Source organism: Rutidosis leptorrhynchoides, chromosome 6 (assembly GCF_046630445.1).
Source record: "Rutidosis leptorrhynchoides isolate AG116_Rl617_1_P2 chromosome 6, CSIRO_AGI_Rlap_v1, whole genome shotgun sequence".
Classification (NCBI taxonomy): domain Eukaryota; kingdom Viridiplantae; phylum Streptophyta; class Magnoliopsida; order Asterales; family Asteraceae; genus Rutidosis; species Rutidosis leptorrhynchoides.
Genome location: NC_092338.1, coordinates 131,337,522 through 131,354,962, shown reverse-complemented (window position 1 = coordinate 131,354,962; position 17,441 = coordinate 131,337,522). Strand labels below are relative to the sequence as shown.

At 35.7% G+C, this 17,441-nt stretch overlaps 1 non-coding gene across 1 annotated transcript; it reads right to left on the bottom strand.

Annotated features, from left to right (window-relative positions):
* Positions 1–16,787: 16,787 nt before the first annotated feature.
* On the bottom strand, positions 16,788–16,894 carry LOC139856276 (small nucleolar RNA R71). Its single transcript, XR_011761769.1, has one exon. It is a non-coding gene; the product is annotated as a small nucleolar RNA R71 (small nucleolar RNA).
* Positions 16,895–17,441: the final 547 nt, after the last annotated feature.

Here is a 17,441-nt window from a genome sequence, read left to right as displayed (position 1 = left end):
ATTTTTGATTTTTAGATTAAACCTTGAACACGAAAGTTGCAATTCTCGATCTCCTCTACGCGTTGGTGTATTTAATTTAGCGATCAAAGGTATAATTGCATGAACCCTAATTCTTAAAAATCTGATTTTTATAAAGTTTCATAGTTATGTTGTCAATTGCTCAAGTCTATACGCGTACATGTTAATTGTAATCTTTAATTTGATTGTTTGATGTGCTAGGGTTTAAAAACGAATTTGTATTTGTTTGATCAGAAAAATTAAGTTTTTCAAATGTTAATTATTATGTTATAATCAGATTCCTTGCGAAAAACTATTGAGTTTAGGCTTTGGATTCGCTTGATTTCGTTTCCGTATGATTAGGTTACGTCGATTTGAATTACCGTTGTGTTATTGTTGCTTGATCAGAAATCTGGTATTGATAGAAAACGAATTGGCATGTGAGACTTATACCACTGGAAATATAATTTAAAAACACTCAAGTTAGACTAGGATATCATGTCGTTTGCTTATGTATAGCCCGAGATATGCTAGAATTAGTGTAAATGAAGTTTTATACAGCACTTGCATGAAAATAACCTTGTATGATAAAATGTGTTAACTTATGTGATTGAAGATTTGCATATATGAAAATTAGACAAAAAGTACTTCATCTTTCATGTAGATATCATAGGCTATTTGTATCTATATCTTCGGATAATCGTATGCGAATGTGACTAATGAAATGGGAATCGAATCTGTAAATTGGTGAATTTTATATATTGATTGAGCATGTATTATTCTGTAAAATGAAATTTAACATGATATGTGACTTATTGTTAGTTTATGTCAATCTCTAAAACCTTATGCATTGGGCACAATAGAGCCATACTTTATGTGAATTCGGAATTGAACTGAAAACTGAATGATCAACTTGCACGAATAAACTGTACAAACTGGCTAAACAAAAGTGGCTATATTTTTGATATGTGTTACTTTGATTTGTCCTTGAACTATGGCCACTGGTCTTGTATCAATTTCATGTTTCTAACTCCGGTTATAGCCAAAATGAAATTAGTGCGCGGTCAGAAACAGACCTGGCAAACCCCAAATGTATTCCTTCTGATTCCTGACTTTTAATTGTCGTATGAGTCCCTGGATAGACTTTTTGGAATCGATTTTGAGTCTAATTATGATCTGGAGTTTTTCGTATTTACTTGAATTTTGTACTATGAGATAATGTGCTAAGTGTGCTACGTGTTCGTAAATTTGGTGCATGACGATAAACTGAAATTGTGAAAATGATTATTCATGACCTAAAACGTATTGTATGACTTAGGTTTGACATGTTGACCAATATTTGACATGAACCTACTGATGTTGACTTTAGTTGACTACATTGACCAAGTTTGACTTTCAGTTTGACTTCGGTTGACTTTGTTTGACTTGCATGATATAGTTGACTTTTACTTTAAATCGCATCGGGTCGAGCAATAAGACAATGTACACTATGAAACTGCACTTATATAAGATACATATATTGACCAACCTACATACGTATACTTAGGTTACACTACTCGGGTCTAAACAGTACAAGTCATTTGTCTTTCATTCCGAGCTTATTCAAAGGTGAGTTTAAAGTCCCGCTTTTTACATGTTTTCAGGGATGAGAATACACACTGTTATATTTACATTTTCAAATGCTTTATATTGACATGAGTACTACACATATGCATATTGAGTTTGTTCAAAAAGCCTCTAGCTTGAATACTTTTAATACCATTGGTAAGCACAATTTAGATGGACGGATCCGTTAGGTTGACAATCTCACCCACTATAAAAGCAGTGGTGCATTTACTTTGAACATTTAATACATCTGAACAATGTATAACATTTTACGAGGTAAGGTGGGTATAGTGGCTATACTCGGGTCTTTGCTAGTATTCAGGTTCTCGGTTTATGCTTGCGATAGAATCTTGTGGTCAATGAAATTAAACTATTTTTCTGATAACTGTTTTTCAGACATTGTTACGTTACTTTAAACTTGTACATTCACCAACATTATTTGTTGACCTGTTTTTGCATGTTGTTATTCTCAGGTCCTTAAGAGGTATGCTTCCGCTGTGTTTGTTGCATGTCTGGCCGTGGAGTCAGCATTTGATTTTAAAGAACATTATTTATTTTCGCATTTAAAACTTTTATACTGTTTAAATACTGTTGGCTTGTGGTTACGATCACAACAGTGTTTCTATTTTGGGATTTCTGACTTTTGTTTTTGAAAGTTATTAATTTAAATAAAATTAAATGCGATTGCTTTAAACGTCTCATATAGAGGGCGTAACTGTTAACTGTGGGACCGGAATAACACGCCGTCAGATGGTATTTTTGCGGGGTGTTATAGTTGGTATCAGAGCTAACGGTTCGTAGGGAAACTAGGACTTGCATTAGTGTGTCTAATTTGGTCATTAGGACGCCTTGATGAGTCTAGACTACGACCGGGACTTAGTCATTATATGAGTACTTTGTGACTAACGTTATTTACTTGACTAATCTGTTTTGTTTGTGTTCTTGTACTATGAGTTAGATGTCACAGGATTCAGGAAGCAGTGACAGCGACTTCAGTGTGGCTGAGGTGAATGCTCCAGCCCCAGCACCAGTACCTGCTCCGCATCGGATACCTAACCATCCCGTGAACCTTTATGCATTGGATTTGTTTCATACTAACCGTAACAGGGATATTGTTGATCGTGTTAACGCCTTGAGCGATATTGCTAGGACATATCCGCACCCCGATGATCTAGAGAGGATGGAGGAAAGAGTCACAGGTATAAATACTTATACGTACGAGGCTGAAGCAAGGTTCGTTGAGATGGCGAGATTGATAGCAGCCTTAACTGCCAGGGTTGCTGCGTTAGAGGCGGAACGTAATAGGTCGAGGAATGATGGACCTGCCTTCTGTACCCGACAGAAGAGGAAGTGAAGGGTCGTTGACCATGAGCTTATTTTTCCTTTTTTCATCCGCCATACCTTCTTTAATTGATTATATAAGACTTACCGGGTGTTATAAACTGGGCTATTAGCACATTATGTTTATTGTTTGGTTTACTACTTTGGAATTTGGTTTATCACTCTTAGATTATACTTATATTAATGGTGGATTATGCTCTTGGTAACTATTATCTTTTATTGTATGTGGTAATATTTTGTATTTATTAACTTGTATGATCATAATACTTGTGTTATGTTATACTACTACTATTGCCATTAATGTTACTACTTAGTGTTACTATCACCACTATCACTACCTAACACTAGTACCACTACTACTACCACTAGTGTTACTACTAACACTACTAACACTACTATCACTACATACACTACTTCTCACTACTAGCAAATCTTTTCGTACTATTATTTACTAGTCTTCAACACTCGTTGCTAGTATATTTTCATATATAGCGTTGTTTTGACACTGACCTGGTGTGTTTTTCTGTGTTGAAGATGCCTCCGAAGGAATCAACCACCGCCCAAATCAGGAGAATGGTCGCCGAAGGAATCGCGGCTGAAAGAGCTGAACTACTGAGAGAATTCAACAACGCTCGAAACAGTAATGATCGTGGTGGCTCGAGCAACACTAATGGAAATGGCACACAAGGCCGTAATGGATGTTCTTACAAAACGTTCACTAGTTGCAACCGCATTCTTTCAAAGGAACCGAGGGACCAGTTGGTCTCACTAGGTGGTTGGAGAAGCTCGAATCGGTTTTCCGCATTAGTGGTTGTAATGATAACGATAGGGTAAGCTTTGCAACGGGCACACTGGCAGACAGTGCGCTCACCTGGTGGAACAACTATGCTCAATCCCTGGGTCGTGATCAGGCTTATGACCTACCTTGGGACACTCTGAAGCAAAAATGATCGAGGAGTATTGTTCGAGGAACGAGGTTAAGAAAATTGGAACGCGAGTACCGAGAGCTGAAGTTAGTAGGCAACGATCTCACCGCCTATAACAAGAAGTTCTTTGAGTTGGCGTTAATGTGTCCTGAAATGGTTTACTCCAGAAAGGCATAAGGTAGAACTGTACATTGAAGGTCTGAGTGAGAACATTCAAGGCGGGGTCACTACTTCAAAACCCGCAAATGTGCAGGAAGCTATTGACATGGCTAGTTTGCTGTTGGATCAGATTGCCCAGAGAGGGAAGGGCACTACAGTGAATGAGAATAAGTCAAACGATGGTAAAAGGAAGTGGAACGGTGGTCAGGACAAGAATTTCAATCAACAGCCGTTCAAAAAGCAAGATTCTTACCGTAACGACACTGGAACCACAGGAACTAACTCCGGGTATAAGGGCAAAAAGCCACAATGTCAGAAGTGTGGCAAGCATCATACTGGAAATTGTTCTGTTCTAAATTGTGACCGTTGTAAGAAGTTTGGTCATTTGTCAAAAGATTGCAAGGTTAATCCCAACGGCAACACCAACAACAACAGTACTACAAGCAACGCGAACAATGCTAATGGTGGTAAGAATTGTTATGGTTGTGGACAGCCGGGTCATTTCAAGAAGGACTTTCCTAAGAACAACAATGGGAATGCTCGAGGAAGGGCGTTCAACATCAATTCTGTGGAAGCTCGTGATGATCTAAAGCTAGTCACGGGTACATTTTCACTTGATGATCAACTTGTTTATGTTTTGTTTGATACTGGCGCTGATAGAAGTTTTATATCAAAGGATATTTGTCACAATGTTAAGAAACCTGTTTCTCCCCTAGATGACGTGTATTCCATAGAACTAGGGAATGGTAACTTGATGAGAGCTGATAAGATTTATCGTGGTTGTACTTTGACGTTAGAAAGTAAGCCTTTTAGCATTAATGTGATACCTATTAAACTGGGAAGTTTTGACCTTGTGGTTGGAATGGACTGGTTAGCTGATAACAAAGCCGAGGTGGTCTGTGACCTAAAGGCTATTCGTATTCCTATTGCTGACGGTGAACCTATGATGATTTATGGTGAGAAGAATGGCTCACAATTACATCTCATTAATTGCTTGAAAGTCCAAAAGTATGTGAGAAAGGGATGTATCGCGTTCTTGGCTCATGTAAGCCAAATTGTACCAGAAGAAAGGAGACCCGAAGACGTTCCTATAGTTATGGAATTTCTGGAAGTTTTTCCGGAGGAATTACCTGGTCTCCCACTGCATCGAGAAATTGAGTTTCAGATAGACTTAGTGCCAGGAGCTGCACCAGTGGCTCGCGCACCGTACAGACTTGCACCCCCAGAACTTCAAGAGTTGTCTAGTCAATTGCAAGAGTTGTTAGACAAGGGATTTATTAGACTGAGTTCTTCGCCTTGGGGAGCTCTGGTCCTGTTTGTTAAGAAAAAGGATGGGTCGATGAGGTTGTGTATCGACTACAGAGAATTGAACAAGCTGACAATCAAGAATCGGTATCCGCTACCGAGGATTGATGACTTATTTGATCAGTTGCAGGGATCCAGCTGCTATTCGAAGATTGATTTGAGATCCGGGTATCATCAATTGAGAGTCAAAGAAGCTGATGTCCCGAAGACAGCGTTTAGAACACGTTATGGGCATTATGAGTTTACAGTGATGTCGTTTGGTTTGACGAACGCACCAGCAGTGTTCATGGATCTCATGAACCGTGTGTGTAAGCCATACCTAGATAAATTTGTCATTGTGTTCATTGATGATATATTGGTGTACTCCAAGAATAGAGAAGAGCACGAGCAGCATCTACGTTCGATATTGACTATGCTTAGAGAAGAGCAGTTGTATGCAAAGTTTTCTAAGTGTGACTTTTGGTTACCAGAAGTACAATTTCTTGGCCATGTTGTAGGGGCCAATGGAATACAGGTCGATCCAGCAAAGATTTAGTCGGTTAAGAATTGGGAAACTCCAAAGACGCCAATGCAGATTAGGCAATTTTTGGGTCTTGCTGGTTACTACCGGAGATTCATTGAAGGATTCTCTAAGATCGCCCAACCATTAACCGCATTGACTCATAAGGGCAAGAAGTTTGAGTGGTCAGAACCGCAATAGACATCATTCCAGTTATTGAAAGAGAAGTTAACAACTGCACCAGTATTGTCTCTACCCGAGGGAAGTGAAGATTTTGTTGTTTACTGTGATGCCTCACGTCAAAGAATGGGTTGCGTGCTTATGCAACGAAATAAAGTTATTGCTTATGGATCGCGTCAGTTAAAGATTCACGAGCAGAACTACACTACGCACGACCTTGAGTTAGGAGCTGTTGTCTTTGCACTCAAAATGTGGAGACACTACCTGTTTGGAACCAAGTTCACTATCTTCACTGACCATAAGAGTTTACAGCACATATTCGATCAGAAGCAACTCCACATGAGACAACGACGTTGGATGGAACTACTTAATGATTAGAGCTGCGAACTTCAATACCATCCGGGCAAGGCGAATGTTGTGGCAGATGCCTTGAGCAGAAAGGAGCGAGAGAAACCTCTTAGGGTTAAAGCGCTTAACATAGTTGTCCGTACGAATCTCACATCACAAATTTGCGAAGCACAACAAGAAGCCATGAAACAGGAGAATGTTGATGTTGAATTTCTCAAAGGGATGGATAAGAAGTTTGACATCAAGGAGGACGGAACACGGTACTTTTCTAACAGAATTTGGGTACCAAAGTTTGGTGGATTGAGAGAACTAGTGTTGGAGGGAGCACACAAGTCGAGATACTCAATTCATCCGGGATCAGATAAGATGTACCAAGATTTGAAGGCATTTTATTGGTGGCCGAACTTGAAAGCTGACATTGCTACTTATGTCGGGAAGTGCTTGACTTGCGCTAAAGTCAAGGCTGAGTATCAGAAGCCATCAGGATTACTGATTCAACCAGAGATTCTCCAGTGGAAGTGGGAAGGAATTTCCATGGACTTCATTACGAAACTGCCGAGAATGGCAGGAGGTCACGATACTATTTGGGTTATCGTGGATTGTCTCACTAAGTCCGCGCACTTCTTACCGATAAGGGAAACTGATAAGATGGACAAGTTGGCTCAGATCTACATTAAGGAAGTCATCTCTAGGCATGGAGTGCCTATATCCATTATATCCGACCGCGACAGCAGATTTACTTCCAGGTTTTGGCAATCATTGCAGAAAGCAATGGGGACTCGTTTAGATATGAGTACAGCATATCACCCCCAGACGGATGGCCAGAGCGAACGAACTATTCAGACTTTTGAGGACATGTTGAGAGCGTGTGTCATTGATTTCGGAAACGGATGGGATAAGTATTTACCACTAGCTGAGTTCTCATACAATAACAGCTACCATGCGAGTATTAAAGCTGTACCATTTGAAGCATTGTATGGAAGGAAGTGTAGATCTCCCGTTTGTTGGAGTGAATTGGGAGATAGTCAGTTGACAGGTCCTGAGATTATTCAGGAGACAACTGAGAAAGTTCTACAGATTCAGGAACGACTGAGAACGGCTCGAAGTTGACAAAAGAGTTATGTCGATGTTAGATGAAAGGACATAGAGTTCCAAGTTGGAGACAAAGTTATGCTTAAAGTATCACCTTGGAAGGGTGTTGTATGATTTGGGAAATGAGGTAAACTGAGTCCTCGCTATGTTGGACCGTTTGAGATAACTGAAAGAGTTGGACCAGTAGCTTACAGATTGGAACTACCACAAGCACTCAGCGGTATTCATGACGTTTTCCATGTATCCAATCTAAAGAAGTGCCTAGCCGATGATAATTTGATTATTCCTTTAGAGGAACTACGTATCGACGACAAACTTCATTTCATTGAGGAACCTGTTGAAATCTTGGGCCGAGAGGTCAAACAGTTGAAGCAAAGCAGAATTCCTATCGTTAAAGTTCGGTGGAATGCGAGAAGAGGACCAGAGTTCACGTGAGAGCGTGAAGACCAGATAAGGCTGAAGTATCCGCAATTGTTTCCCGAGGAAACCAATTCAGCGGACGATCACTAAAATTTCGGGATGAAATTTTCAATAACAGGTGAGTAATGTAACAACCCTGATTTTTCCGTTACTTTCGTTAACCTTCCGTTAGTTTATTTAACGGCGATTATTTAACTTTTATGTGTTTACATGTATTAAATGCGTACTTGACCTTTGGAGGGTTTCAATAATTGATATGGGTTGATATTAATTCAAATAAATATTTCGGATAATGAAATACGATAAAAACGATACGATTTTGATAATAACTTTTTGAGCAACGAAACGCTCGGGTTTATTTTAATAATTAATTTTATTAATCATTAACTTTTTAAAATATTTAATTTATTGGGATTTTAATAAATTAAGCGATTGGTTGCGTTTAACGATCGGATTAGCGTTCCGGGCCTTCGGTACGACAAAACGACACTTAAAACGGACTACGAATACACTGAGTTACAAAACGAGAGCCCGGGAACCCATGGTGGGCCCCATTCGGCCGACCCCTCCCCCTCACCCCCTTATTTTGTTAATTTTTGACTAGTGGAGGGACTTATGTGCAATTTAGGATAATTAGGGCTAGTATTTAAGGCTTGTGTTTAACCTAAATAGCATTAATAAAAATATAACGCAGTTTTCTTCTCTCCCTCTCCCCAAAACCGTTGACCACCATCACCCTACTACCACCATCAATTTTTGATTTTTAGATTAAACCTTGAACACGAAAGTTGCAATTCTCGATCTCCTCTACGCGTTGGTGTATTTAATTTAGCGATCAAAGGTATAATTGCATGAACCCTAATTCTTAAAAATCTAATTTTTATAAAGTTTCATAGTTATGTTGTCAATTGCTCAAGTCTATACGCGTACGTGTTAATTGTAATCGTTAATTTGATTGTTTGATGCGCTAAGGTTTAAAAACGAATTTGTATTTGTTTGATTAGAAAAATTAAGTTTTTCAAATGTTAATTATTATATTATAATCAGATTCTCTGCGAAAAACTATTGAGTTTAGGCTTTGGATTCGCTTGATTTCGTTTCCGTATGATTAAGTTATGTCGATTTGAATTATCGTTGTGTTATTGTTGCTTGATCAGAAATCTGGTATTGATAGAAAACGAATTGGCATGTGAGACTTATACCACTGGAAATATAATTTAAAAACACTCAAGTTAGAATAGGTTATCATGTTGTTTGCTTATGTATAGCCCGAGATATGCTAGAATTAGTGTAAATGAAGTTTTATACAGCACTTGCATGAAAATAACCTTGTATGATAAAATGTGTTAACTTCTGTGATTTAAGCTTTGCATATTTGAAAATTAGACAAAAATTACTTCATCTTTGATGTAGATATCATAGGCTAATTGTATCTATATCTTACGATAATCGTATGCGAATGTGACTAATGAAATGGGAATCGAATCTGTAAATTGAACACGGTTTTGTACTTTGTGAATTTTTTATATTGATTGAGAATGTATGCTTCTGGAAAATGAAACTTAACATGATATGGGACTTATTGTTAGTTTATGTCAATCTCTGAAACCTTATGCATTGAGCACAATAGAGCCATACTTTATGTGAATTCTGATTTGAACTGAAAACTGAATGATCAAATTGCACGAATAAACTGTACAAATTGGCTAAACAAAAGTGGCTAGATTTTTTATATGTGTTACTTTGATTTGTCCTTGAACTATTTCCACTGGTATTGTATCAATTGAATGTTTCTAACTCCGGTTATAGCCGAAATGAAATCAGTGCGCGGTCAGAAACTGACCTGGCAAACCCCAAATGTATTCCTTCTGATTCCTGACTTTTAATTGTCGTATGAGTCCCTGGCCAGACTTTTTGGAATTTATTTTGAGTCTAATTATGATCTGGAGTTTGTCGTATTTACTTGAATTTTGTACTATGAGATAATGTGCTAAGTGTGCTACGTGTTCGTAAATTTGGTGCATGACGATAAACTGAAATTGTGAAAATGATTATTCATGACCTAAAACGTATTGTATGACTTAGGTTTGACATGTTGACCAATATTTGACATGAACCTACTGATGTTGACTTTAGTTGACTACATTGACCAAGTTTGACTTTCGGTTTGACTTCAGTTGACTTTGTTTGACTTGCATGATATAGTTGACTTTTACTTTAAATCGCGTCGGGTCGAGCAATAAGACAACGTACACTATGAAACCGCACTTATATAAGATACATATATTGACCAACCTACATACGTATACTTAGGTTACACTACTCGGGTCTAAACCGTACAAGTCATTTGTCTTTCATTCCGAGCTTATTCAAAGGTGAGTCTACAGTCCCGCTTTTTGCATGTTTTCAGGGATGAGAATACACGCTGTTATATTTACATTTTCAAATGCTTTATATTGACATGAGTACTACACATATGCATATTGAGTTTGTTCAAAAAGCCTCTAGCTTGAATACTTTTAATACCATTGGTAAGCACAATTTAGATGGACGGATCCGTTAGGTTGACAACCTCACCCACTATAAAAGCAGTGGTGCATTTACTTTGAACATTTAATACATCTGAACAATGTATAACATTTTACGAGGTAAGGTGGGTATAGTGGCTATACTCGGGTCTTTGCTAGTATTCGGGTGCTCGGTTTATGCTTGCGATAGAATCTTGTGGTCAATGAAATTAAACTATTTTTCTGATAACTGTTTTTCAGACATTGTTATGTTACTTTAAACCTGTACATTCACCAACATTATTTGTTGACCTGTTTTTGCGTGTTGTTATTCTCAGGTCCTTAAGAGGTATGCTTTCGCTGTGTTTGCTGCATGTCTGGCCGTGGATTCAGCATTTGATTTTAAAGAACATTATTTACTTTTGCATTTAAAACTTTTATACTGTTTAAATACTGTTGGCTTGTGGTTACGATCACAACAGTGTTTCTATTTTGGGATTTCTGACTTTTGTTTTTGAAAGTTATTAATTTAAATAAAATTAAATGCGATTGCTTTAAACGTCTCATATAGAGGGCGTAACTGTTAACTGTGGTACCAGAATTAACACGCCGTCAGATGGTATTTTGGCGGGGTGTTATAAGTGAGCTAACCCCTGTACAGTGCCTGTCAAAGTGCTAAGGGAGAGCAAGAAAGAGAAAAATTCTTGTTTTTTATGATATAAGGTACTATGAGAAGTAGAGTCTTGAACTCAAAAAACTAATTATCTGGTGAGGTTAAATCCGGAGGTCTATCTAGGGTAACAACTGTAGCATTTAGTACAATGGGTGAAAGCCTAAATTGTGCAGTCAGAAACGATCATTTACCTTGGTGGATGATCCTTGTACAAACTGCCCGTTAAATGGTTATTCCTTATGTAACGACCCGACTTTTTCGGCTTATATTCTTGTGCTTATTACTTTCACGAAACTGCGTATTTGTGCGTACTGAGCTATATTATAATCTGGAATCATTATCCATGTTGATTACTTTCGTTTATATTTTAAAACATGTTATTAAGTACGTAGTTACTTAACTTGATCCTCGAATGCTTTTATGACCGTTAGTGTCACTTGACGTTTAGAACGAGCTATGTACTCTGTACACGATTAATTTTGGTCATAATTGGAATAATATGACTACGTAAAACTAATTGTTATTTTCTAATGACAATTACTTGACTTATTGGTTGCTTAATTACGCTTAGTAATTTACTAATGCACACTAGTTAGTCTTAATGGACTTTCTACCTTATTGGACTTAAGCCCACTCTACTCTAGCTAATGGACTCTTAAATTAGCCCAATTTTAATAAGTTTATGACCCATTAAAATGTAAGACAAAAACCCATTAATATGAGCTAACATACTAGCATTTTTGTTAACCATTACCATACATGTTGCATGGGATCCCAACAACAAGCACCACCTTTAGACCATCACTAAGCAAAAAGCAAAAGTTGTCCCCCTTTTGTACCCCCAAAACCCACGGCCACCACCACCCTCCACCACTATAAATACCAAGCTTATTTCATCCATTTCACACTTGATCTCATTCACATTTTACACACACTTGCTCTCTAATTCTCTCTCTAGTCTTTCTCACACTAAAAATTGTAAGTTTTAAATTTTCTTCTTCTTCTTCTTCTTCTCTTCTTCTACACGACATCATCATCATCATCATCATCAAAAGATCAAGCTTTCTAGCTTTTTGATCTTGTTATATCTTGAAGATTCAAACTTTGATTTGAATCCTTCAAGAACATGAAAGATTCAAGCTTTCTAGCTTTGAATCTTCATTGCTTTGTTGGATCTAAGTTTTCTAGCTTATGATCTCTTTATTTTGTTAAAAAGATCAAAACTTGTGTTTATGATCTTCATGAAACTTGAAGATCTTGCCTTTTGCTTTAAGGATCTTCAAACAGATTAAAGATCCAAGCTTTCTAGCTTAGGGTTTCATTATTTTGTTTAGATCTTAGATTTTTAGCTTATGGTCTCTGTAACGACCCTGACTTTTCCTTCTTGAATTAATAATGGTTATTATTAATACTTGTGATTAAACGAATGTATGTTATTACATTTACTTGATGCCATGATTAACCGTACATGACTTTTGGATGCCCGACACGTCTTTGTGACACACGAACTTCACGAATAATATTTTTAGAATATTATTTACATTTGATAATGCTAAAAACGAACATATATTTCATAGCATTATTCCTCAAGAAAGACAAGCTTTTAGTTGCAATTGTCCTATTTACAAGTGATATTCGCTTAAATAATAAAAGGTGAAGACAAAAGACAGATTCAACGAATTGAAGACGCAAATGACCAAAAAGCTCAAAAGTACAAAATACAATCAAAGAGGTTCCAATTATTGATAAGAAATGTCTCAAAATTACAAGAGTACAAGATTCAAAACGAAAAGTACAAGATATTAAATTGTACGCAAGGACGTTCGAAAATCTGGAACCGGGACCAGAGTCAACTCTCAACGCTCGACGCAACGGACTAAAAATTACAAGTCAACTATGCACATAAATATAATATAATATATAATTAATTCTTAAAATTAATATATATATTATATTATATTATAAAACCGTCGGCAGAAGAAAACAACCAAATGTGAGCCTCCCCAGCTGGCCATGCGATCGCATGGCCTGGAAGGCATAAATCCATGCGATTGCATGAGCCCCAGTTCCAGCCCACATGCCTATAAAAATTGAGCTTTGGTGCACCACAAAAACACATCTTTTTCTTCTTCACTCAACGTAGTATATGTATATATAATTTATATTTTAATTTTAATTTTAATTTTAAATCCTAATAATAAGGGTGTGTTAGCGAATGTTGTAAGGGTGTAAGTCGAAATTCTGTCCGTGTAACGCTACGCTATTTTTAATCATTGTAAGTTATGTTCAACCTTTTAATTTAATGTCTCGTAGCTAAGTTATTATTATGCTTATTTAATCCGAAGTAATCATGATGTTGGGCTAAAAATATTAAAATTGGGTAATTGGGCTTTGTCCCATAATTAGGGTTTGGACAAAAGAACGACACTTGTGGAAATTAGACTATGGGCTATTAATGGGCTTTATATTTGTTTAACTAAATGATAGTTTGTTAATGTTAATATAAAGATTTACTATTGGACGTCCCTATAAATAACCATATACATTCAATCGGACACGATGGGCGGGATATTTATATGTACGAATAATCGTTCATTTAACCGGAAACGGGAATGGATTAATAGCCACTAGAATTATTAAAACAGGGGTGAAATTATGTACAAGGACACTTGGCATAATTGTTAACAAAGTATTAAAACCTTGGGTTACACTCAGTCGACATCCTGGTGTAATTATTAAACAAAGTAATAAAACCTTGTTACCGTTAAAGTCCCCAATTAGTTGGAATATTTGACTTCGGGTATAAGGATAATTTGACGAGGACACTCGCACTTTATATTTATGACTGATGGACTGTTATGGACAAAACCAGACGGACATATTAAATAATCCAGGACAAAGGACAATTAACTCTTGGGCATAAAACTAAAATCAACACGTCAAACATCATGATTACGGAAGTTTAAATAAGCATAATTCTTTTATTTCATATTTAATTTCCTTTATTTTATATTTAATTGCACTTATAATTATCGCATTTTTATTTATTGTTATTGTATTTAATTGCACTTTTAATTATCGTACTTTTTAATTATCGCAAGTTTATTTTATCGCACTTTTATTTATCGCAATTTCATTATCGTTATTTACTTTACGCTTTAAATTAAGTCTTTTATTTATTTAATATTTTACATTTGGTTTTAACTGCGACTAAAGTTTTAAAATCGACAAACCGGTCATTAAACGGTAAAAACCCCCCTTTAAAATAATAATATTACTTATATATATATATATTCGTATTTTTATAAATTAAACTAATATAGCGTTAAGCTTTGATTAAAAGATTTTCCCTGTGGAACGAACCGGACTTACTAAAAACTACACTACTGTATGATTAGGTACACTGCCTATAAGTGTTGTAGCAAGGTTTAAGTATATCCATTCTATAAATAAATAAATATCTTGTGTAAAATTGTATCGTATTTAATAGTATTTCCTGCTAAAATTTAAGCTATTTTATATACACCTCGCATAACATCAAGTATTTTTGGCGCCGCTGCCGGGGAACTTAAAAATTTAGCTTAAAAGCTGGAAGTGCAACGCTATATAAAAAAAAAGATTTTTATTTTTAGTTTACTTTTATAAAAATACGTTTTTGTAAAAATACGTTTTAAAAATTCAAAAATATAAAAAGAAAAATAAAAATTTATATATTTTTAAGAGTTTGTTAAATATATAAGTTTTATAAAGTTTCTTTATTTTTATTTTTAGTATTTAAAAATATAAATTTTATTTAAATATTGTGTTTTTTTTATAACACATCAAAACAGAAAAAAAATATATATATAAAAGTTTACGGGCTACACTGTAGCAGCCCAACCCATCTGGCCCGATTTTCTACGTCATGCGATCGCATGAATATATAGCATACACTCCATGCGATCGCATGGAGTGATTTGACTCGTCTGAAACATAAGCTGTACGAAATTAGGGTTTATAATAATAATTATTATTAATTAATAACCCTAATTAGGTTATAATTATTTTATTATTTAGTTTAGTTTATTTATAATTTGTATTTTAAGTCTAAATTAGTTTTAATAATTTATAAAATTAATAGTTTTATAAAATAAATAATATAAAAATAATATTTTAATAAAAATTGTAATTTTTACAACTTTTTATATATTTTTATATTTTGTTCCTTTTTAATAGTTTTAGCATAACTTTTGTATTTTTCGCTCGTATTTAGTTTTAATTCATAGTTTTTGCCATAGTTATTTTTATTTCTTGATTTTTAGGCCTTGCCGTAAAATCCCTTAAGTGCTTTTTCTTTAGACTAAGATTTAGGTGCTTTAGAATTTTGCGACGCCTTTTTAAGTTTTAGTTTCTTTTTAAGTTATTGCCATTTGGGATATAGTTTTACTTGTAAGCTTTAATATTTTTAGAAGCAACTTTTAATTTTTAGTTTTAGTGCCTTTTTAAGTTTCAACGCGCTACTTTCTTATTTTTATTTTTCGACGCCTTTTACCTATGTATCAATTATCACTCCAATTAGTAATCTCAATTTGCGATTATAATTTTAAGTTAGTGATAGTAATAAGATTGGGTTAGTCGAGTGTTTTTAAGTTCTATAAGTCATTTCTTTTTATTTCTTATTTTCCGACGCCTTTTATTTTTCAACCCTTTTTTCGACGCGCTCTTTTTCTTTCTTATTTCTCGCTATTCTAGTTTTTAGGACATAGATTTTTATTCTACTTCTTATCTAAATTTCTTAAAATTACGAAAATTTATTTTAAGTGGTTAAATTGATAGACATCAAAATTTTCTGGTTCGTAGTAATAGTTGGATTTGTACGTGGACAGGGTTATTGGAGCCAAACAGTCCTCAATTATATTGAGACCAAACGAATCCTACCCCTCTGCTGCATCTTTTGGCTATTCGAAACGTGGGCAAAATCAGAAAAGTCTATTAATTGGATAACTTATATAATTTTTCTTTCCTTTTTAAAAAACTAATTGGATATTCAGTGAATGCACTGAGCAAGACGTTCACCACCTTTTGTACGTTCACCACCTGTAACTAGATCAAGACATTTAGCAAATATTACCGCCGTTGATTTTTCTTTAGAATCGTCATCCAGTCGACCAAGTACTTCAATTCAAATTTCCGATAATCCATTTTTTGAACCCGATCTCACAATTGAGAATCCGGAGAATATTCAGGGACGATTCATAGATCCTGAACCACTAAACTTTCCTTCGGAACCACCAATCATTCAAACAGAGATTGTTGAGGAACGAACCATTAAATCAGAATCCTCTAGTGATTCGGATTCAACAAATTCAATTATGGAGAATCTGGAACCTCTAAGTATGGAAGATCGAATGAGAGCTAAATGCACTGGCCAAGGTCACGCAATTACTCATCCAGACATAAATGCGCCAGATTATGAAATCAAAGGACAAATTCTACACATGGTGACTAATCAATGCCAATTTAGTGGTGCGCCGAAGGAAGATCCAAATGAACATCTTCATACCTTTAATAGGATCTGCACACTATTTAAAATCCGAGAAGTGGAGGATGAACAGATATATCTCATGTTATTTCCCTGGACTTTAAAGGGAGAAGCCAAAGATTGGTTGGAATCGTTACCTAAAGGGGCGATTGATACATGAGACGTTTTAGTTGAAAAATTTCTTAAACAATTCTTTCCGACATCTAAAGCCGTAAGACTTCAAGGAGAAATTGTTACGTTCACACAGAAATCGAATGAAACTCTATATGAGGCGTGGAAAAGATTTGGAAAGTTATTAAGAGGATGTCCGCAACATGGTTTAGACACCTGTCAAATAGTACAAATATTCTACCAAGGATGCGACATCACTACAAGAAAAGACATAGATATAGCAGCTGGTGGTTCCATTATGAAGAGAACCAAAACTGATGCTTATAAAATTATTGATAACACTGCTTCCCACTCACATGAGTGGCACCAAGAAAAAGATATCGTTAGATCATCTAAATCAGCTAGAGCCGATTCTAGCCATGACTTAGATTCCATTTCCGCAAAGATAGATGCTGTCGAGAGACGAATGGAAAAGATGACTAAGGATATTCACTCAATACGAATTAGTTGTGAGCAGTGTGGAGGACCACATTTGACAAAAGATTGTCTCAGTATTGAATTAACGATGGAACAAAGAGAGAATATTTCATACATAAACCAAAGGCCTGGAAATAATTATCAGAATAATTATCAACCGCCAAGACCGATCTACAATCAAAACCAGAATTATAATCAAAATATTCCATACAACAACCAACAAGGTCCTAGCAATCAACAAGTATCTAACAATACTTACAACCAGCAAAGACCTAATTTT